The sequence below is a fragment of the Talpa occidentalis genome, unplaced genomic scaffold (assembly GCF_014898055.3).
Source record: "Talpa occidentalis isolate TD23 unplaced genomic scaffold, MPIMG_talOcc4v2.1, whole genome shotgun sequence".
NCBI lineage: Eukaryota > Metazoa > Chordata > Mammalia > Eulipotyphla > Talpidae > Talpa > Talpa occidentalis.
This window is the reverse complement of record NW_026555331.1, coordinates 87,398,067-87,422,280: the sequence shown is the minus strand read 5'-3', so window position 1 is coordinate 87,422,280 and position 24,214 is coordinate 87,398,067. Positions and strand designations below refer to the sequence as shown.

The 24,214-nt window shown below is 38.8% G+C and overlaps 1 long non-coding RNA gene across 1 annotated transcript in view; it reads right to left on the bottom strand.

The window, feature by feature from the left end:
* Positions 1-2,724: 2,724 nt before the first annotated feature.
* The window catches only part of LOC119242560 (uncharacterized), a 226,946-nt gene continuing 205,456 nt past the window's right edge, over positions 2,725-24,214 (bottom strand). The window contains exon 6 of the long non-coding RNA XR_005124520.2: positions 2,725-2,869. This is a non-coding gene — a long non-coding RNA (uncharacterized LOC119242560). The remainder of the gene's footprint in view (positions 2,870-24,214) is intronic.

Below are 24,214 nucleotides of genomic sequence, written 5' to 3'. Positions count from 1 at the left end.
CACATGTGTATGTTTATATACATTACCTAGCTGCAGAAGGACATTTAAGAAACTGTAATAATGGTTGCCTCTGGGGAGAAACTGGCTGCTGGGGGATTGGAGGGAGAATCTATATATATACCTTGTTGTCCCTTTTATGTAGTGTATCATATTCATGTATTACCTATTCATATTTTTTTTTATAAAGAAGGTAGAGCTATATTTATTGGTGTAGAAAACACAAGATACATTGTTAGGTATAAAAAGAAAGTTGAAGAATGGCATGAATAGTGTATGACTATTTTACATACATATATGTATGTGTATATGCATCTATAAGATGTATAGGTGTGTTTGTGTGTATGTGTGCACATATATACGTACACACATATACATATACATACCTATCTGTGAGGCTATGCACCAAATTGTTATCAGTGTTTCCTCCTAGGGTAGAATATGAGAAAATGTGTTTCGTATTGTCAGAATTTTTTTTTTTTACACAAAGCCACATACTAATCCACCACAAATAATTCATAAACCCAAACCCAATCAAAGGATTGTACTTGACTTCTACACAAATATAAATAAAATTTCTCTGATAAGTCTTTCTGGTCAGTCATATTTTACTTATTTGCTAGATCCCTTTGGTTCACTCTTCCTTGATCTTTTCTCTGGAACTTTTCTTGACTTTCTGTTTCCTTATCTTTGTTCTCCCACATACACTTTTGTTAATTGGGTGTAAAGTCATGACTAAGAAATTATCATAAAACTACAGATAGTTCCTCTGTCAACTTCTTTCCCATTAAATGAATCCAGAATGATGCAGCTAAAATCCACATTCTTACTTTAGAGACTAGTATCTAAATATATCTATTTCAAGAAAATTTCCCAGCATTCTAGATCATTCCTATCAGCACACTAATATGTGAAATCTCTAATCTCAAGCAATGACAAAACCTTTGGTTTTGTTTGTTTGATTTTAGCATTGACCACTAGTCAACATCTAGCATTGACCACTAGTCAACATCTAGCATTGACCACTAGTCAACATCTCTCAACTCCACAACCAGCCAAATATTGCCCCATTTCTCTGTATTCCTTTACAGCAATTTTCCTTGAAAAAGTGCCTTTACATATGAGACACTTTCTCCTCCCCCATTCATTCATTCTTTTTTTTTTTTTGATTTATTTATTTATACATACAGGAACTGGGGTACAGGCCAGAGGTGTGGGGGTGGGGGTGTGTGAGACAGAGATGATTCACCAGAGACAGAGTGGGAAACAGAACAGGCAGACCCATTCATTCATTCTTTTTTTTTTAAATCTTTTTTTAAAGATTTATTTATTTATTTATACAGGCACTGGGGGTACAGTCAGAAGCGTGGGAGGGTGAGAGAATTCACCAGAGCCAGAGCGGGGAGCAGAGCAGGCAGACTGACGAAATACACTGCTGAGGGGAACAGTTGGGGTGGCAGGAGAGGTCTGCGTGCCATGTGGGACCCTCGCCAGTGGCCAGGGCTTGAACCGGCGCTGCAGAGGCTGTGGACAGCTTCGCAGCCCAGCGCTCACCCACTGCGCCACCAGGGGAGGCCCCAGACACATTCATTCTTAAAGATATTCCTCTTGGATTTTCAGCCCTACCATTCTCCCCAAACTGTCTTGTCAAGATCGCTTAGGATATTGACTTGCCAAATTCAGTGGTCAATTTTCAGTTATTTTTCTCTCTCAACTCATTGGTCATAGTCAATCACTTTCTCCTTGAAACATTTTTTTTTTTTCTCTTGGTCTTCTTGGAACTCCTTCCACAGCTTATTGTGTTCCTTATTAGTTTCTTTTTCATCCTCTTCACCTTGAAATGTCAGGACCAGCCTCAGGTCTTGTCTACATTCTCTACTTAAACTCATTCCTTGGCAGCTCATCTAGCCCCTTGGCTTTGAACACTATAATCATGTTGATGGCTCCTAAGTTTTAAGTTCCAATTCCAACCTGATCCTAAACTACAGACTTCTTGTCTTTGCCACACCACTATTTAGCTTATCATCAGATATCTCAAACATAACACATCCAAAACAGATAGACCCACTTTCCTCCACCATCCTTTCCCTATTGTTAAAATGTCTCTACTTTCAAAATGTGTCCTGAATCTTATTACTTTCACGATCTCTACCACTAACACCCTAGTCCACACTTCAGTATCACTCCCCTGGACTAGTGTAATAGTGATTTGGATGACTACAATGTGTCAGTGTAGACTGATTAATTGTAACAAATGTACTATTCTGGTTGGGATGTTAATAATGCAGAGGTTAATAATAGGGGAGGTTAATATGTGTGTTGTCAGGGGGTCTACAGGCTTATAGGAAATCTCTGTACATTTCCCTCAATTTTTTTTTGTGAAACTAAAACTGTTCTAAAAAAATAAAGCTTTAATAACAAAAGCTTTAAAAATTAGATTATGTCACTGCTCTGCTCAAAGCCATCCAACAGCTCCTAATTCACTCGGCATAAAATCCAAAGTCTCATATCACATGCTCTTCAAGGATTATAGTGCTTCCTGTACTCACCTTCTATCTCTCAGCTCATCTTCTTTTCTCCTTAAAAAATTGTTTTTGTTTTTTATTTTAAAATAATTGCTGAGTCACAAATATTTGTAAATATAGTATAGAAAGTTTCTATGTACCCTTTACTTAGCAATCACCAAAAGTAACAATGGTAACATAGCTATCCTTTCTTACCTTTAAAAAAATTATTTCCTTTACTTAAGCGTCTATAAATCATTCTACTCTTCTATAAACCTTTCAGAACTCTTCCATCTTTTATTACATAGCAAAGTCATGATGAGCTTTCTTCAACTCCAACATCAAATTCCTTTTCCAAGATGAGTGACCTACTCAAAAGAGGGATAGAAAACTTCAATTAACTAGGATAAAATAGGTTTTATCTTATTTTTAATACTAACAAATAATTAAAAAGAAGAGAAAAACTTTCATTTCTTAAGCTTGCAGATTCTCTGGAGAGATACAATCTCTTCTGCAGGTTTCCTGGAGCATCCAGTTTCCTGTGATTTCTACAGTTAGGCAAAATGATAATTTGTTGACTTTAGTGTATATCCTTATCTCCTGTAAGCAACCTTTTAGGAAGAGTTGGATAAAAACAAATATAAAATTTTCTGTGTCTATTTGTTTTTAAAAGAAATTATTTTTTTCTGAGTACTTGTCATTTCTTTAATAACAATTAATTGTTTATATGCCAAAGCTCTGTGCTAACAATGGTCTTTTACCCTCCAAGATATTATTTTTAAGACATTATAAGTACTGGAAGATAGATTAAAAATCCCGTCTTCCAGGTAAATTGGTTATTCTCCACAGGACAGGCATTTATACTCAAAAGTCTGGGCATTATTTTGCTCTAACAATTGGTTTCCAGGGTTAAAAATATGAATTTCCCCTTGAATGTGCATCAAATATATACAATAACCTACTACTGGTTTAATAATCAGTGAAAAGAGGACATGGGACATCTCAAACTTCTACGGTTAAAATGAGCATGTATTAAATGCCTTTAAAAAGCCCCTTTCAAATTAACTATCAATTATAAACCTGCTTGAGGTCAGTGTTCTTCTCCCATACTCAATCTCCTTTCCAATATTACAGGCGGTCATATGCCCTGTTTGCCTGAAATGTCTAGTTCACACCTGTTGTTCCAGCAAAATTGTTAATTTTCATCCCCTTTTACTCTCTAAAGAATCTTGGTTTGGACGATAAATTATATGGTCAACCTAAGTATTAGGGTCTCCGGGATAAACGATCAAGGCGCCGTTCCTATTTATTGGTATTACCTTGTCACAAGCTGTAAAAACAGTTTTCCTTTTGATTGTTTCTTCCTGAGTTGTCACAAAGACCTTCACATAAAATCACTCTGTCCCATTAAAGCAATTATTGAAACCCCCTTCAGTAATGACCACTTGTTTTAGTTTTCCTCCTTAGATTCCAAAGACCAAATGGAGACATGGCTTTTGCTAGGTCAGCATCATAATTGTTCAGAGGCACAGCCTTGCACAGGGAAAATTTGGTCTGATTATCTAATCCACAAGAATCATAAAGAGACGTTTTTCCTTGGTAACATTATCTGGTAGAAAGAGTCTGTGATTGACTACTAATTTTAGCCCAGAGAATGGAAAACCCAATGTACTTGATTTCAAAGTAACATATCTTTCTGGACTGAGATCTATGATGTCTCTGGAGTAGCCACAAGAGAGTAAGCTATTTAATTGAAAGGTGAATTGGGTGGTCTTTTTAGATATAATCTCCATTAAAATTATTTAATCTCTATGGTTCACTAGGAAAGTGTTTCTTGAATTGTTAAATGGAGTGATATATCAGGGATTACATGTTTCTACAACTATATTCTTGGTTGGTTCTAGTAGCACCACCACCACTGATTCATTATTTAATTTGGGAAAATTCGTATTTTTTTTTCATCTATGGCTATCCCCTCACAGTATCCAGGCATCCAATCAATTCAATGGCTTAAAAAGGTCAATTTTGGGCCCCCCTGGTGGTGCAAGGGGTTAAACATCAGCACACTATGAAGCTATCCCCAACTACTGCAGTAGAAGTTTGATCTCTGGCCAGGGAGGTGACCCACATGGCACATCAGACCTCTCCTGACTCGCCCGCTGCTCCCCTCAGCAATGTATTTCAGTCAATCTGCCTTTTCTGCTCCCCACTCTGTCTCTGGTGAATCCTTTCACCCCTGTACCTCTGGCCTATACCCCAATTCTTGTATGCATAAATAAATCATCTTTAAAAAAATTAAAAATACACTTTTAAAAAATGTCAGACCATAAAGAGAAAATAAATGAAGGAACTAAATTGATTTCGCCTAACTGTTTGACTTTCTTAACCTGCCTGTAAATTATGGATAATTCTGCTGGTTTTTGTTTTCCTGATGTATTGCTGTGAGAGTAAATTACATACTTAGTAAAACATTATGAGCTTTGGGATAACAGATGTTGAGTGACTTTATCCCTCTTGTTGGTAGTTTGCATGAAAAATTAAATTGAATGAGATGAAGTGGCTGTCACCCTCTCCTCTTTTTTCTTTATTTAAAGTGAAAGTAAATCTTTTGAAAATATTACCAACATAGCTTTAAGAATGATGAAACCTGAAATATCAATAACATGTCTCTGTTATTGGCTTCTTAGAAAACCCATGCGTTTATTAAAATGAAGAAGGTATCAAAAATGGAGTTCTTAACTTCCTTCTTAATCCAAGGAGTTGAACAGCTAAAGCAAAATTCTCCTAGATTTATTCCTTTTCTATTTCATGCATTAAATCCACCTCCTTCACCTTACTTCCTCTACCCCCAACTCCCAACCCCCTCCCTCACTGAAAACCTATAACATGACCTGGAGATCCTCCTTCTTTGTGTGTCAAGATGCCTTGTATGTCCCAGGAGTTTCAAGGCCTGTTTGTGAAACATGGCCTGGGCAATTGTCCCAAGAGTCCTGCAGTCCTCACTGGGTAATGAAAGATCGAAAGTGGTGGCATCAGGTGGTTGGAGGGAGTGGGGTTGGCTTCTGATATTCCAGGAAACCAGGTCCTTTTGGGATAATCTTAAGAGGTCATATTATATTTTATGTACAAAAAATATTTACAGTTCTCTTAAGGAACAAAGATCTGGAAAAGAGACTAAGAGTAGATAAGATAGAAAAAGACATGTTTATTCTGATTAAAGGTGATGACCTATTCCTAACTGTGGACAAGAACTACCCAGAAAATCCTGTATCTTCTTTCGACGAGGCTACATTGAGTAGCGTGCATATATCTGCAAATCTTGAGAGATTTACTCACTGCCTTTAGGCCAGCACTATGAAAAAGTTTACTGCCGTGTCGAGAGGGCTCGGTGTCAGAATTGAGAAATCTGAGACAAGATCATTAGGTTGAAGAACTCTCATTTCCTTGAATATTCTTGTTCTGTGAGTGGTTCTCAAAAACGTAGAGGAGGTCATAGAAACTGCAAATTTCCCAAGTGAGACACTGGGGCAGAGGGACAGAGTGAGGGGTGGAGGTGTGTTTATGGTGAAGAAATGACAGTTTTCACAATATACTTTTTCGAAGGTCTGTACTCTCAGGGTCAGTCTTAGGATATGGTAAGTGGTTCTTTGACAACTTTTACCTATTTTGGAACTGTTCTTCCTTTCTCCTACTTCCTCTGCTCAGAGGTATAATTTCACACTCTGGTTACCCAAGGTACACTCATTGTAGTCCTCACCTGGGCTGATACGCTCTGCACCTTGTCTATGTCTCATGCTGACCAAATTTCTTATTAAATTCTGCCTGCATCGTGTCCCATTGCCATTGGATATTTATTTCTGCCTTCCAAGGGAGCAGAAAGTTATCTAGTAATCTAATTAGAAAGAAAGTAGAAAGGGCAAAAGCAGTCGAATACACTGTCCCTCTGGCGATGGGGGTAGAAGGTAGGGGTTTACGAGTTCCTGAGTGAGCAGCAGTATTTTAACTCTGACTTTTCAGCGGGAAGTTTTTAGGAGCTCTGTTTCAAATGAGTGGGAGTAACATTTTGGGGATAAAGACACATCTATTTTTTAGCACCCTTAAAATCACTCATACAGACATACCTCCTCTGAGGAAGGAAGGCCCAGCCCTTGAGCCTGGGAGAGCCAGAGAGTCTGCTTTGCATAGCCAGGGCTCTCTGCGGAGGGAGGAGGTTCGGTTCGGGAAGGGAGTGAGACAGCGGGAGAACGTGCCTAACTGCTCCGTCAACAGAAAGACCAAGGACTGTACATACCTTTCGCCTGGTGGTGGTGGTGGTGTGTGTGGGGAGGTTTGGCACAGAGAGAAGGTGCTTGGCACTCCTCCCACATGCAAATGCACCCTCACCCAGGCACTCCTAGCCTCACCCCGTGGTGGTTTGCCTACAGGCTGATTCCTAAAAGATCAGAAAGACAAGTGACTCAGAAGTGCCTGCAGTTGATTCCTACTAAGAATGTGTAATCTCACAATCCGTGCCTGTTTTCTCTTAAGTGCTTATATGCCTTGATCAAATCTTCACTCTGCTGTCTAACTGTCCTTTGAAAAAAGCAGCAATGCTTTAGTTCTGATTATATAACAACTTAAACCAAGTAAGTTAAAAAAAAAATGCCCACAGCAGTTTTGGATTTGACACTTTATATTTCATTTTTGTTTTACTAGTCCAAGATTTTCAGAATATCTTCCTAGCCTAGTCAGGACACATTCACTGAGTTGTGGAGTGGGCAGGGTTCTGATTTAAACTTTTAGAAAATTTCCCATGTGACTTTCCGTCATTTCCAGGGAGAATCAAGAGCACCATTGTTGGGTCTTAATAATTATGTGATTTCTGTATGCAAATGCATGTTTTTTGTACACATAAACACACATAGGGTGTCTAGTACTGGCTCAAGTATGTATGTGTGTGCGTGAATTCACACTTGTGTGCACATGCGCGCAAACACACGCAAACATACCATGAATCTCTGGTCTTCATTTACAAATTGTTCTCTCATTTCGGATAAGTTTGCCAGTGCTCCTATAAATATTAAATAATAACACATACAGAAAGATGCTTACGCAAAGCAACCTGAAGTCATAATTGTTCATTTAAGAAAGAATGACACTGCAGTTAGACAAACATAACCAAACAGAGATTTTTTTCCTAAGAAAGAAAGAGATAACTATATTAAAGAGCTATCATAAATAGTGTCTGCTTTATTAGCAAAAGTCTAAATAGGTAGTTTTACCATTGGCCTAAAGGACAGTGACAAAAACATGAAGAAATGCCATTCAGAATTTTTTTTCCAAATACAATGCAGATCTGGGTGTGCAAGCCCACACCATTCTTGCTGTTTCTTTTTGCTAAAACCACAATATTATCAGTGTCAAGAGATTATTACTGTGGAGCACAAGACTGCAGTGATGCCAAATTCAGAGTTTTCTAATAATAAACCTGAGCAGGGGAAAACATATATGAAAAATAAACAAAAAGAGTGAAACAATTTTAGATCAGGTTTAAGGTTATTTCCTTCTAGAGAGGAAGCCATTGGTTATGGCTTCTTGCACCACATTAAAAAATAATTCATGTGTTTCATCAGTCTCCAAATAATAATAGCAGGCAACGTGTGAGTCCTGACTCTGTCCCAGGCATCACACTTAATATGTTATCTGCTTTATTTTTACTTCAGCTTCATAATTTCTCTCTATATAGATGAAACTATTGTCATGTCCATCTTAAAGGTGTGTATGTCTTTTATTTTTCATTTATTTATGCATTTAAGAATGGGGGTGCAGGCCAGAGGTGCAGGGGTGAGAGGATTCACCAGAGACAGAGTGGGAGCAGAACAGGAGGATCTACTGAAATACACTGCTAAGGGGAGCAGTGGGTGAGTCAGGAGAGGTCTGCTGCGCCATGTGGGTTAGCTCCCTGGCTGGGGATTGGACTCATGCTGCAGTGGCTGTCAACAGCAGGTTGGCGCTGAGACTTAACCCCCAGCATTATCAGATCTGCCCTGTGTATGTATTTAGAATTACATGTACATGCACATGTAAAAGTCAATACCTAGAATATATGAATTTAAATTCCTCCCACCTCCCCCAAGCAGATCTATGTGACTTATGTGGGAATAGTGTTAGGCTATGCAGGGAGGGTAATTTTTTCTTAACCTCACAACTGCTGTGCTTCACAGCATCATGATGTTTCTATGCATGTAAACACATGGAACACACATTTTACTTTTTGTCACCAGTTTTTTTTCCCTTTTGTATTACTTTTGGATTTCTAATGGACAAATCTTTTCACTTTGAAGTCTGTTGGGTGGGCCTCCTTTTTCAGTAAGTTTTCATGGGAGTTCATATACCCAGGAAGTCACCTTTAGATCTTTCAAATGGATATTTACTTTTAAAAACATAAATACTCAGAGTCTTACCCTTGCCAGTAGAGAACTTTTAGTCTCCCAGTGGCATCTTCTCAGTCGCTGCACGTGCCCTAAAGGCGAATGTCATTTTAGCCAACACCCCACTCTGTTCCTTTTCTGTCTTTCTTGTGGCTTGGGGCTTTTACAGCTTTTGCATCTCTTTGCCTGACTCTGAGATCAGACTCCCTGACACTGTACCTCTGTGTTGCTTGGAGAGGCAACTTAAAATATACATTCTCCAGACGGGAATGATTTAGCAAAATTAAAAACAGACAGGGGGCAGAGAAGGAGGGAGGTGTCAAATGTTCCTTCCACCCCACTATCAGTTTGATGTGGTGGCCCTGTTCCTACCTAGTCCCCTTCATGCTGTCCACTACCCAAAGTTAAAATGTCTGAAATGTTAACAGAACACACATGGATGGAGATATGTGTATCCCGTTCCCCCTGCCTCCTAACCCAACACATGGAGTTTTAATTGTGGCTTATTTCAACTTAATTTTGCTTCACTCTTAGGATGAAAGAGACTTGTTTCAATAAGTCTCAAGAGGTATTGGAAAACATATATGTACTTGCAAGAATCTACTTAGCCACCTCAAAAAAAAAATCAGGATTTTGGGAAGATACTGAGCATTTGTTTTTGGAGGGAGCTTCCTTCCTCTTTCCAAACACAAACACAGTCCTGTTGACGAATCAGTATCAAGAGTTGCTGAATGTATAATACTCACTTTTTCATTATTAATGCATCTGTATAAGTTAAATCTGTTCTGGTTACATATAAATCTAACATAAAATAGGCCAAAGAGATATGGACAGAGAAGCAGTATCAAGTGTCTTCTCTTTAGTGTCTGTCTGGGGCAGGATATAGAGGGTGGCAGCATGATAGCACTGGGGGGTTTCATTACAAATGGAGAATTTCCCTGTTATCACAGATCTTCGAATCACCATGGTTCGATGAGACCCATTAAACCCTCATTAGACCCAAGGTGATGACTCCAACAGGGATGGGATGGCTATCACTGATTGCAGGAATGGTTATTAAGAAGCCATCGGGACTACCATTTTCTTCATAGCGTTGCTCCACTGTTTTCAGATCTTCATTTTAAAATCCATTCCTGGCAAAAGGCTGCTCCGGGTTAGGCGGCCTCTAATTTCTAGCATGCCTCCCAAACATGGCATCAGTATGCACTTAGAGCTGTGTTAGGCTGTGACCAACTTTCAAAGTGGTTTCAAGTACAATTTCTGAGTTCTAGTGCGGATGAAAGCCCTTGTACCCTGCTCTTGTTTCTTGTTAGTGCCTTGCATGACTTTCTGCAAGATAGGACCCACGGAACTCTGCAGCACAAAAAAGATAAGATGTTCAGTATCTTTCATTTTCTGCAAATAGTCTGTATTTACAATCTTACTCCAGTGGTTTCTGACTACCGCTTAGGGCGATTTTGCTTAGCCTAGCGGAATGTCCTGGAAACTACTGGCAATAATTTAGCCTCCAAAATTGGAACGCATTTAGTAGAGACAGAAAGCCTATGAACAAATAGTGGGCATGTGCCAGAGTAAATAAGTGTGGTTCATGAGCTGCGGTCAGAAATGTCTCTCTTTCAGTATGCAGGGCAAAGCTTTTGCCAGCATTTGCCATAAAGTCATCACACAAAGCAGTTTTTCCTCTCACTAAGACAGACTCAATGAAAAGAGAGCTTCTTGTCTCACAATCTACTATTGTCACAGGTCATGTCAAAGGAGACCTGAGCTGAGGGGTCCTTTTCTCCAGCTACCCTTTCTCACCCTGCCTGCTGCCAAGCCTCTGTGAAAAGAATGAAACCCACAAAGGAGTGAAGTGCAGAAGAGAAAGCTGACAGCGCTGGGAGAGGAGAGACTCTTTGTGACACTCCAAGCTCCTCCCAGGATCTCATAACAAACCACAAAGTCAGTTTGCTTTCCCTCTTTTCCAAACCCAAACTTTGGCCCTTGCTATATAGCCTCCTCGAAGCACTTGGTGAGGCTGTCATTCCTGAGTGAAGTATTGACACACCTTCCTCTGCAGGGTTCTGTTGGAGGTGCAGAGACGGCAGGAGACAGACCTATATGGTTTCCACTTTAGACTGTTTGCATTTTCCTTTAGAACTTAACTCCTTGACCACACATTACAGAAGGATTTAGTACATTTGGATTGGAATTGCAGTGTGCTTGCTTGCCCTCTGAGCCTGGAGTCTGGTTTCGTGCAGTTTTTTATTCCTGTGTAGTCTGCACAGTCTTAGTAACCACTGAAATCCAAGAGGGAACCTTTATTTTTTTTTTTAAACCAAAGAAACCATTAATCAATATTCCATAAGACTCATTCATTGTGAGGATATTGTTGAGGGGCATATACGGTTCATTTTAAAAAAAGAATACTAGAGAGATGGTGTTGTGCAAAGCCTTCTTGTGTCACCATTGCCAGGAAAACATGGGCAAATGTTTTAGAAACACCTCAGACACGGCAACTTTAGGAATAAGGAGATAAATCTGAAATAGTATCTCTACGCTGGTTAACAAATTTCCTGATTCATTCCCATAATGATGGCTCTCACAATTAAATTCAACCAATATTTACTGGACACCCAATTTGTGCCAGACATTATGCTAGGTACCAGGAGATCAAAGACAGAGCAAACATATCAAAATGTTGACAATTCTTAATTCTGAGTGGTGGGATTTAACACTTTGCACACTGTTCAGTTTAGAAAATTAAATGAGATGTTTTATTTTTAAAAAAAGAAATAAAGGGCCTCCCTGATGGAACAAGGGGTTAAGACGCAACCTATGAAACCGTCCGCAGTCACTGCAGCATGAGTCCGATCCCCGGCCAGGGAGCTACCCACATGGCACAGCAGACCTCTCCTGACTCGCCTGCCGAGCAGTGTATTTTGTCAGCCTGCCTGTTCAGTTCCCCACTCCGTCTTTAGTGAATCCTCTCACCCTCCACACCTCTGGTCTGTACCCCATTTCTTGTATACATAAATAAATAAATCTTAAAAAAAATTAATCAAAAGAGGAAATAAAGAAAAAGAGCCAGTCCCTGTTTCAAAGATCTCACAGAGATGAGTGACCCCAAAATTTAAACAGACTGTGATAAGTAGAATCCCAGAGGGATGCTTAGAGATGGCAATTTCCTTAAGGCACCAGTGCTAAGTGGGATATGAATCTGGCCATGGAGGAATGAGAACCTGTTTAACAGAAAGGTCTATAAATACTCAAATTATATCTATGTACCAGGACAGAATAACTCCATTTTATATCTGTATTTATAAAAAAACAAAATTAAATATGATACTCTATCACTTCTTTTCAATTAGATAAGAGAAATAAAAACAATGGAAGTCAATAAAACTGAAGAAAAAAACCAGAAAGGTCTATCTCTGTTTCAGATTCCTATTTCTAGCTTATCCTTATTGGTGTAATCACACACAAACTGGTCAAGGTCTTGAATCACAGCTTCCTCCAATGAAATAGGATAATATTCTGTCTTGCTTAGTGATAGGGTTGTTAAAAGGACTAAATGTGAACATATATGAGGAGGCACAAAGAATTTGTATATAATATAAATGTAAGATGTTATTTTTCTTACTATTGGCTTCAGAGCCTTATTTGTTGAAAAACCTACATAGGCAACAGCACTGTCCTATTTGACATACATGACATACATGACATGTTTATACATTTATTTATTCAGCAAATAAATATATTTTACTTTTATCCGAAGATCCCCAAACCTTTTCCCTAAGGTACCATAACCAAGGACTCTGGGGTCTTAAAAGAGAAATAACTAGACAAATAGCATTGAGTGAGTCCAGTTCTCAGTCAGGAGAATCATTAGGCTTTTGCCTAAAGTGAAGTCAGTAGCACAATGGCCTAATGGGATGAACTCAGGCTTCAAAGTAGATGAGTCTGATTCCTTAATATCCCAGCATCTCAATTTGCCTTTCTGCAAATTGGGGTAATAATTAGTACCTATCGAGGTTTTGTGCTCTTTAAAAAGAATAGGAAATAGTTGGCACATGGCATAGCCTCATAAATGTAACCCTTTTTGTGAGCATCACAATAATGATCCTAAGTTTAATCTTAATGTACCCCAAACTCCTTCTTACATGAACTGATGCTAAGAAGTACAATAACCTATGTAGATACTTTAACATGAGAACTGAAATGACGATGAACAGAAAAAGGTGTGAAAAAGGAAAATGGAAGGAAATTTACACTGATCACATGGAATTAGCTGATCTGGGGGCTCTGTGTTGGCCTGCATACTCGGTGAATGGTATAGTAAATGTAACTGCCAGGAGGATTTGTTTAAACTTAAAACTGGACATTCTATCTTGCTTTGCTTGTTTTCCTGACTCCCAACTCATTCTTCCAAAATTTCACTCCAACGAAAGGCAAACACTTTTCCCTTCCAGTGTCCCAGCCCGTCCATGCCTAGACTTGTGTCCTCCTGAGCGGGCTCCAGCAGATGCGATAATTTTGTCTGCCAAATTTCTGCAAGGGGCCCTAAATCATCTGGCTCCCTCATCTATTTTCCCTCTGCCGGTTACAAAAAGAACAGGATGACATACCATCAAAATACATAGGCAAAAAAATAACAACCAATTACTAGAAGGACAGAAAGGTTTCATGGTGTATGTGTTATTTCTATTAGGGTTCTAAACAATATTTAGAAATGCAATATTGTCATTGCTGTATTCCCCTCTAAGGCACTATCCTCCCCAGCTAGAATGAAAGTCTAGCTTGAGAATAAGCACATGCATTGCACCAAACAAACACGCAATTCTCTTCAAAGTAGGTTACATTTTTGGTGATTTTTACTAGTAGAAACACTTTTTCCTTTTCCTACCAACTGTTCTTGAAGTATTTCACTCTGGATTATTAGCAAGGAATTGTAAAATCTGATAAATTATGACAGAATCAAACCTAATCATCATTATTTAATAATCTCAGCCATATTCTATGAAGTCATAAAACAGTTGATTTGATAAGTATTTTCTTCAAAATCTCCGAAAGGTGTGGGGGAAAAAAAAGGTGGTATGGAGCCTGGTGAAAACAAAGCATGATTTAAATAGAAACAAACTAAATAATTTATTGGTTCAGGCAATTGGAGTAAGCAAATCAGATTGTTTTGGTGAAGGAGAACACACACACACACACACACACACACACACACACACACGTCTGCAGCCTAAATATTTCTACCTGTATTTGTGCCCTTTATCTCTCCTGTCCTTGCCTGACCCTGCAAACCTCCAATATTTAGACATCTTACTCTGTATTTATTTTGGTAAAAAAATAAACTGTTAGACTATTTCAAAGGCATAAGAGAAACCCAATTGAGAAATGGTGTAAATCACAGTGATCCACCTTCTGACTTGTGATGTGGTCAGCGTATCTGGACACTGTCAGAGCATTGTAACCCATATCCCAAAGTGACTTTGTTATATGAAAGGGGTTTAATTTTTTTTCCTCTTCGTAACCTTGTGAAATTTCCACATTAAAAAGCAATCACATCTTTCAAACTAGAAATGATTGTGTTTGGCACCACTGCCTCTGGTGTAATGGGTTGAGCTTGTTTTCACTAAAACGAAATCAGCTTTCAAAATAAATCATCTGTAACAACATTCTACTCCCCAAATCGTATAATCCTATTAACAGAGTTTCATTTTTTTCCCCCATTGTCACTGGCCTGACAAGATTGGCCAAGTTTCAACATGGAGAAACAGAAAGCTTTGGAGGTCCTGGCCAATGCAAAGAGAACTACCTTGCTCCTGCCTTGCCAGAGCATAATGAGGCCTTAAGTATAATCGTCAGTGTGTTCCCATCTCCCTCATGTGCTTCGTGAGTAATACAGTTATTCGGTCGCTCAGCAATCCAAGTCATTCAACTAACAGTTCAGTTGGGTAACCCACCAAAGGATAGTGGGTTACCATGGTTATCCTAGTGAATAAGACCTTTATCAAAATTACATAAGAGCACCAATGTGCTGAATGAAAATGTATCCCAGTGGCTGCTGGGAGAATCTTTGCCAGAAGTGTAAATTATGTGGCAATATCTAAAAGAGCACGTTATAATTTCAGATTTTTCAGGAAAGCATATTTTTCTTTGGAGGGTAAAAAGAAGAAAAAGAAACATAATAACCAAGTAGATTTGTTTTCTTCTGCCAGCAGTAAGAAAGAGTGCCTAGAAAATGTTTAGGGAGTTCCCAGTCAAAATGTACTGTTCGGTTTGGTCTTTGCTCCTTCCAAATAGCATGAGGCACTATTTGCACTTGGGTTTATCAGTCAGGGAACTGACAGTCTGTGAGCATAATGTTCTTATTAAAATAACCCAGCCAAAGCTGTTGGAAGCTGTGGTCAATTTATAATTTTCCATAAGTGACAGGTCACAAATGTTAGCTCTAAGCAGGTTCTGTCCAGGATGGGTTCCTCCATTTTGGTTTGAAATCCACAACCCGTCCACCTCATGTCCCTGGAGAGTCCTCCTTTCAGTCAGTCTTTGGGGGAAAGTGTTTTCTCTTTTTTTTTCCAGCCAATATCCTCTGGCAAAACATGTACATATAGACTCAAGAGTAACTCTGTTCTCCGGAGTCAAAAGAACTAGGTATTGGTCTGATCTTGTCCTTTGGAAAAATTTCCCCAGGACAGAGGTTCAGGGGAAATCTGTGCTTTTCAACTTTTCTTATGCATTGGAGAAGAGTCACATCCAGCTCTCAGATTAGTCTGGGTTAGGATTCTGGACTATTACTAATTAATATAATACCTTGTTGGCTAAGCTATGTTATCTTGTTAAGCCTCAGTTTCTCCATATTTTGAGAGAGTATAATAATGTTACCTGCATAAAGGATTATTGTAAGGATCAAATAACTAGAAATTAATTCCCTCCCCTTTAGAATAAATTTTGAGACCATTTTGCATGAAATTAATTCCCTATGAGTGAACAATAGCAAGTAGTAGGAAGAAATGATTTTGTAATCTCAAGTATCTGAAAGCATTTATCTCAAACTTTTATTATAATAAGAATAATTAGATGCAAATGGAGGGTTCTAGATGTTCACCATTTGCCTCCCATGAATTCCCTAGAGGTAGAGTGGTTTCCTTACATTACAGATTAAACAGTATTTAAGAGTTGATTGATTTCCTAGACCACAGGAAAAGCAGCAGTTTTTTATGAGAAGTTACTTTTGGGTCTGAACTAGTTTTAGATAAACTGGCAAGGATCACAGAGTTTGAATGAATGATAATTGGCTTTTGTAAGGTCTCCTACTGTTTAAAATTTTACGGTCATTATTTCAAACCAGTGAAAATGAAAGTTACATTAAAGAAAGAAGGATATTTCTCTTTTGGAAAAAAAAGTTTAGTCATTATCCTGAAATGGATGAACACTTTTTTCTTTCTCTATGTAAGGCATCTAGTCACAGGAAAAGAGGCCATCAAGCATGTGGAGATTTTAATCCTTAAAAAACTAAGTGCTACCTTCCTATGGGAGAAATACATATATATAATTTTATCAGAATATCTTACAATTATACTAAGGGAAGGGTTACAGCTTGCTTTCCATGATCATTTATGATCATTTTCATTTTTTCCCCATAGCTGAAATACTTGTCCTTATTTGTGCTTTCTAGATTGAAAATATACTTTGATTTTTAAAAAAATGTTTTGCATTAAGTTGGAGATATGTGCAAATAAATGTTCATCTTGATTTAAAAATGGCTAATTGTACACAAACCAGGTCTGATTTTGACAAATCATTTCTTAAGACAAATTGGGTCATTTAGCAGCCACATTAATGGCATATTTCTTCATGGTCAATTAGGCTGGATATGAAGTTAATTCCAACTATCTGTCAAAGATCTGAAAATATCAGATTGGCTATTTATTATAAACTTAATTATTAATGTTTATTGGGGCATATTTTACATAAAACTCTCCATGGAAATGTATTAGTACATATTTTTAAAGTAAACTTACAGCGTTATGTAACCATCACCACAATCCAATTTTATAGTGAATTTACCAATTATTGATCCTGAATTTTAGGCTGTTTGGACAAAACCTCAAGGATGTACAGTTCTCAAACAATTTCACCTTTTCCAGGCTGCATTACTAACCTTTCTCATAGAGTGGTGAAGTTATCTACATACATGGCTGTGTCCTTGCCGAGCCACTGAATTTCTGGGGGCAAGAATCTGGCATAAGATTTTATTTTGATGCATTTCTTTAGATTATCAATATCTGGGGATGTCATGTTTGTGGGTGGTAGGTCTGGCACCAGTGGCAATTTCAGTGTTTGAGACACAATGGTCCAGCATGTCTGTTCCTGCTTCCTCAGGCTCTTTAATCACTGCTTTCCCTTTCTTTAGTGCAAACATGCCCCATGCTGGAAATATTTTTCATGAGTTAAAATAGGTAGAAACTTCCCCAAACACTGGGATGATGACTTAGCATCTTTGAACTATGGTAAATCAGACACTTTTATCAGTAAACAGGAAGGTAGTGTCTTGAGAACGTGAACAGGGCCATTTCTGAACCCCTGGGTAGTGGAAAATCTGTCCATGCACCTGTCTCTCTGAACTGCTTCTGTCAAAAACTTATCCTGGAACCTCACTGACATCAGGATCTTCACAGAGTAAGAGATATATATATATAAACATCAGACAAAAGTGATAGTTGAATATTGGGAGTTGCTACTCCCAGACCACTATCATTTTGCTCCAAGCAACCATGATGTTGAATAGGCAGTGCAGTCACTGAAACTGGCATTCTGCACTTTGATGACAACAGCATTCAACTAGGGACAGGGACTCTGACCCTCTCCTGCCAAAACAGATGACTGGCAAGTAAAAACGCAGTTAGTCTGTTCACTGCCTTGATACAGGATGGTTTCCTCTTACCCCCACCTCTTAGGAACACACTCATTTGAATAGCTTTTCTTATAAAACTGGCAGCCATTTTAGTGGCTTATGGAATGTGCCTCGGTGACAAATACTGTGGAGCATTACTGGCTTCATGAGTTAAATCTTATGCTGCAGTAGTCCTGGGTAAAGCAGGGCTTCAGGCAGGCCAGGTATTCTCATAGCCCAATACCTGACAGATTTCTCTCAACAAAATAAAAAAGACTATCAACAAAGACTCTTACTTCTCTGGGTCTCCTTCAGCAGGAATATGTAATCTGTTGAAAAGACAAACAAGCACTCAAGTAAACATTAAATGCTCTGGTCCCTTCAGAATTTGAAACGTTATAGACAAAAGACAGAAGCTATACTCAGTTTATGTAGTTAATTTAGCTTAGAGCTGGAGTAAGCAAGGACATTTCCCTATTAACCTTGGACAGACAACTTGGTTTATATCATGGTCTGGAATCTTGCCCTTAAAATCCACAACTGCTGTGTATTACATGATCACTGGCCTGCTAACAATTACTCTCATGTGACAGGATGACAACTATTCCCCCTGCTTATAATAGAATGTCTATTTCTCTGGGGCACAGGTATCATTCTAAGAAGGACCTATCTTCTATAGGAATGTGTTTTCAGAAGTTTGTCTGGCGAGGTGGCTACCACTTACTTCAATGTCTTTATATTCTGCTATTTTTTTTTTTCTGTCTCAAGTAGGAATATACAAAAGGAAGACAGAAGGGGACATTGGGATTTTAACATGGTGGTAGAAAGAATAGGTGGATCAAAGAAGGTATCATGTAAGACTTTTCATGTATGAGAATGACATGAGTTTTGATGAATTCAAGATGGCAGCCTCTTAATTTGAACATCTAATATTCTCAAATAATAAGAAAGGCCCACAGTGTTATGCTGGCTGGCCAGGTTGAAATAAAACAATGGGAAGTTGAGGTGAACTCATTAAAACTTAAACCATTAGGTGAAATTTGCAGCAGAGATGCAAAACACAAGAGCATTTCCCCATAGCTGTATGGGGCACAATACTACAGGATGATGTGGAATGTGGGATGCATTTAGATGTTGTACAGTTATATTGGGTACACTCTTGTGTCTAACAGTCACATATTAGACTGTTGCTCTGTGAGAATAAATATTCTCTTAAACATTTTTGGAATTCCAGCTTCTAGTTCAGATGCTCAGTATTTTGTGAATGAATGAAACAGTAAAGAGACTGTTGGTATAAAGGGATATATAGCAATGTATGTGAAGTGTGGTAAAAATTCTAGGATTGGGGATTTCCCTATAAGTTCAGCTTATCAGCTGAAACATAACTCATCTGTTAATTTTGTCAAATAGCTCAACTTTAAGCTATCATGTGTTTGTCTTTCTTAATGGAGACTGCATCATGTATAATATAAGGTCAAACATTAATACAATATCAGATTTGTTAAAAATACGTCCAAAAACACAGTTTTATTAGTTTTTAAAATTAGCATAAAAGGCTAGAGACCCCATAAGACATACCTTCTTTTAGGTGAGTCAAATATTTCGTGGGATTGAATTTCCTGTCCATCTCAGACTAACACCCACAGAAGCACTGTTAAGTGCTACTACCTTGGACAGAAAGATTAGATAGTTTTACACATGACCAGCAAATACCAAAGCCAGGGGTTTGCTTCTATGAAAGAAATTATTACTCATAGTTACTGAGTCTTCTTAGTTATTAAGACATCTCTTATCGAGAAGTAAAGCTATTTTAACTGTTTAATATCCCAGATAATGCTACTCACACTCCCTTATGTGCACTATTATAGCGGATTGGGGTTCCTGGTTACTAGATAAGTTCAAGTTTTATATAATCTGACTTTTGCTTGGTTTGTGTTTAAGAGGTACATTAAAATTTGTTATATTTATTTATTTATTTTTATAAAGATTTATTTATTTATGTATACAAGAGCTGGGGTACAGGCCAGAGGTATGGGGGGTGAGAATTCACCAGAGACATAGCAGGGAACAGAATAGGCAGACTGACTGAAATACACTCCTGAGGGGAGCAGCGGGGGAGACAGGAGAGGTCTGCTGTGCCATGTGGGTAGCTCCCTAGCCGGCCGGGGATCAAACTCATACTGCAGAGGCTGTGGACAGCTTCACAGGCTGTGTCTTAACACCTTGTGCCACCAGGGAGGCCCTGTTATATTTATTTTGTATTTAATACATTTTTTATCCCAAGGAACTAAGAATGGTGTATTAGGTATCTATTTATCCTTATTACATTTCAATAAAGGGATGAATATTCTGATGCTAATTATGGAATTAAAGCAAGGGAAATATAATTATTTGCCACCAATTAAAATAGGCAATCATTCATTTAATATTCAATAACCATTCCTGATATATGACCAGTGCTTATTAGATAGAAAAAGAAAACTGAACAGAAAAAGTGTTTCCATTCCTGTGTCATCTCTCTCTAGCAATACTCATGTGCCAGACATTTATAATTTGTATTAGTTTGGATAATGGCATCTATTATAAGAAGCAGGTGAAAGTATGAATAAGGACCCACACGCAACAGAAGTTTATTTCATGCCTGTAAAATGTTCTAGTTGTTTAAGGCAAATGGTGTGAGGGGAGCGGGTGTTCCAATCATTCAGGCGCTCAAGCTTATGGGGACTCTGCAAACTTCAGCACTTAGCATCTAAGTTCACTGTGGTGGTTTTGTCTCTCTGGTGGCTGGAGGAGAACAATGCTGTGGGGCAAATGTGGGAGGTTTTACGAGCAGGGCCTGCTAGAGATCTACCCCTCTACTCAGGGCCCATTGGTTAGAACTTCAGCAAACAACATTGTCAAGGTGCAAAAAAGGGGTTAGAAACCATATTCCTGGCTGGGCAGGAATTCCTATTTTGCCATAACTCTATAGCCAGGAAGGGGAAATGCACATAAAAAGAAAGAGGTAACAGTCACTGCCACATAAGCTAAATCAGAGGCAGGGTTTTCTGACCCTACCTTTAAAGATTCCACTGGTTCTGTTCTCTCTCACTGGGGTCACGGAGCTGGTAAGTTGATGTCAGGGTGACCTCGGCTCTGATGAGCAGAAGCAGCCACACTGAGGGTCATGGTTTGTTACTTAACCTATTTCTGTTATGGAAGTGTGGGTTTGCACAGGTCATTAGCTGGTACTAATTTAACAGCTGCATCTATGTAGCTGGGGTTCAAGTTCACTCTGGTGACTTTTTTTTTTAAGATTTATTTATTTATGCATACAAGAGCTGGGGTACAGGCCAGAGGTGCAGGGGATGAGAGGATTCACCAGAGACAGAGTGGGGAACAGAACAGACAGACTGACTGAAATACACTGTTGAGGGGAGCAGCGGGCGAGACAGGAGAGGTTTGCTGCGCCATGTGTGTAGCTCCCTGGCCAGCCGGGGATTGAACTCATGCTGGCAGAGGCTGTGGATTGCTTCATAGTGTGGTGCTTAACCCCTTGTGCCACCAGGGAGGCCCTACTCTGGTGACTTTCTGTAGTAGTTCTTAAGACATTCCACCAACCCCAGACTGGCTTTCGTCCTGTCTGTGCTATGCTGGTGGATTCAATGGTGCTTGTTGTGAATCATTTAAACTCTTTTATAAATAGCTGTCTCTTATGTAAGGAGTAATCATCTCTTACTTTTTACTGTTTGTTGTTGGCAAGTCTCTTGGGAACTGAAAAATAACAATTCTTAATTTTGAAAAATGTTTTTTCATATTGCTCACTCTTTGTTTTCCCTCTTTTGCTATATCTTGCAAGGGCCTGAAGATAGCTTGAAAGTGCCTACAGGGTCTGTTTTGACTATATTCATAAACCAAGAAGGAGTTTTGCCAAGATGCTGGATGGCTAGATAAATACACTGTGGAAGAAAAGACTGCCTCTGATTCTGATGTCAGTAAGTATGGTTAACATTATTGTAAAACTAGCAGAATGCTGAGCGTTCTATAAACATCATTCCATTTAATTCTCATAATCACTTTTGGAGGCTGATACATGATTAGCATTTTTACGCATGATGAAACTGAGGTAGAGAGGAGTTTAGCAACTTCTATAGGTTTCACCAGCAAACTTGTCCTTTGTACCAATGGAATCAATATTTCTGTCGCTCCAATTCTGGCTTTATCACTATTTGGGTGTCCTGCCAATGATTATATCCTTAAAGTTGCTATTTTTCACAGGTCCTCCATAATAAAATCTATATATCTCATTAGTATCTTGGCAAATAAATGGTACACTAAATAAAACTAGATTTTTTTCAATACATTCTTCTTGGTTGTCTTGTTCCTCCCATTAAATTATATGTGCTAAGGAAGGAACATGCTTTGTAGAATCCAGAGCACATTTTACCAGATGAGTCAAGATTTGCAGCTATAACTGCAGTACTTGACAGCATTGCTTAATAAAAAGATTTAAATCCACCTACTACTTTATACTCAAGAACAGATTACACTATCCTTTAAAGGCAAAATAGTGTAAGAAAAATGATAATGTAACTGTTCCCTGGTGTGTATTGATTAAATGTGAGCATTTTGAACTCATTATGTTGGCTAATTTAGATTGGGATTATTAACTCAAGTTCAGTTCAGTTTGGTACTATTGACAAAAATCCAGAAATATGAATGGGAGGAATAAATGACACATACTAATCATAATAAAAATTTAAGCCTTGCTATATTTTAAGGTATTTATTTTCATTTACTTATTCTAATGTTCTTCTGGAGTCAGAGAGATCTGACATTCTGTGTGACTTTGGGCAAGTTACACAACCTTTCTGTGCTTAAAGTGTGGACAATAATAGTAGCTAACCTGCGGGATTATTGGGAAGATTAGATGAAATAATGCATTTGAAGCACTCACTGAATACCAAGCAATAGTTAGTGCTTGTCTAAGTCTGGTCGGGCTGCTTAACACTGGACCACACACTGATTTAAATAACAGAAGTTATTTTCTCACAGTTCTGGAGACTAGAAGTCCAAAATCAAGGTGCTGTCAGGGTTGGTTTCTGGTGATACCTCTCTTCCTGGCTTGCAGATGACTACCCTCTTGCTCAGTTCTCACATGTCCTTTCTTCTGTGCACAGGGGAGAAGAAAGCTCTCTGGTGTTTCTTCTTATAAAGACACTGGTCTTACTGGACTATAGACATACCCTTGTTGGATTAAGGCCTCACCTTTATTATTTATTTATTTATTTTTTAAAACAGTATTTTTTTTTAAAGATTTATTTATTTATACAAGCACTGGGTACAGTCAGAAGCATGGGAGGGTGAGAGAATTCACCAGAGCCAAAGCAGGGAGCAGAACAGACAGGCTGACGAAATACACTGCTGAGGGGAGCAGCAAGAGAGGTCTGCACGCCATGTGGGACCCTCACCCGGTGGATGTGGATTGAACCGGCGCTGCAGAGTCTGCATGCAGCTTCGCAACCCAGCGCTCAACCACTGCACCACCAGGGAGGCCCAAGGCCTCACCTATAGGGCCCTGCTCTAAATGCAGTCATATTAGGGTTAGGGCTTCAATATATGAATTTTTTTTAAAGATTTATTCATTTATACAAGTACTGGGGTACAGGCCAGATGCGCGGGAGAGTCTGAGAGGATTCACCAGAGACAGAGCAGGGAGCAGAACAGGCAGACTGACTGAAATACACTGCTGAGGGGAGCAGCGGGCGAGACAGGAGAGGTCTGCCGTGCCATGTGGGATTCTCGCTGGCCGGCGGGGATTGAACCTGCACTGCAGAGGCTGCAGACAGCTTCACAGTGCAGTGCTCAACTGCCTGAGCCACCAGGGAGGCCCCATATTTGAATTTTGAGAGGATACAATCCAGTCCATAACAGGGTTCAAAAATAGTACAAGTGCTATGTTGCTTTGCTACTCCATTTTTACTATAGATACACAGTACACGGCTTTATTTTATGTGGATAGGAGACCTTGTAAATATTTTTCAAAGTTAAGCTTAACTCAGATTCCTTGAGGGACTCTCCAGAGCAAAAGCAGCTTAGGAATTGATCAGAATTGTTCGTAGACTGAGATATTAATTTGATCTCCAGAGTAGAAATGTGTGTGTTTGTGTGTATGTGTGTGTGTGTGTGTGTGTGTGTGAGAGAGAGAGAGAGACAGAGACAGAGACAGAGATAGAGAGACAGAGAGATTATTCAGACAATATACTACAAATAAAGTCTTGAAAATACTGGCTCACTAGAGTTGAGAATTTTAGGACATATTGCATGATTAAGTCTCTGATGGGAAAAACATTCTTCTTTTTTGTTTCCTTTCACCATTTTTTCTGTAATTAATTATTTTGCCTAAATTAAAAATCTATAGTCGATGTTCAGTGAAATAG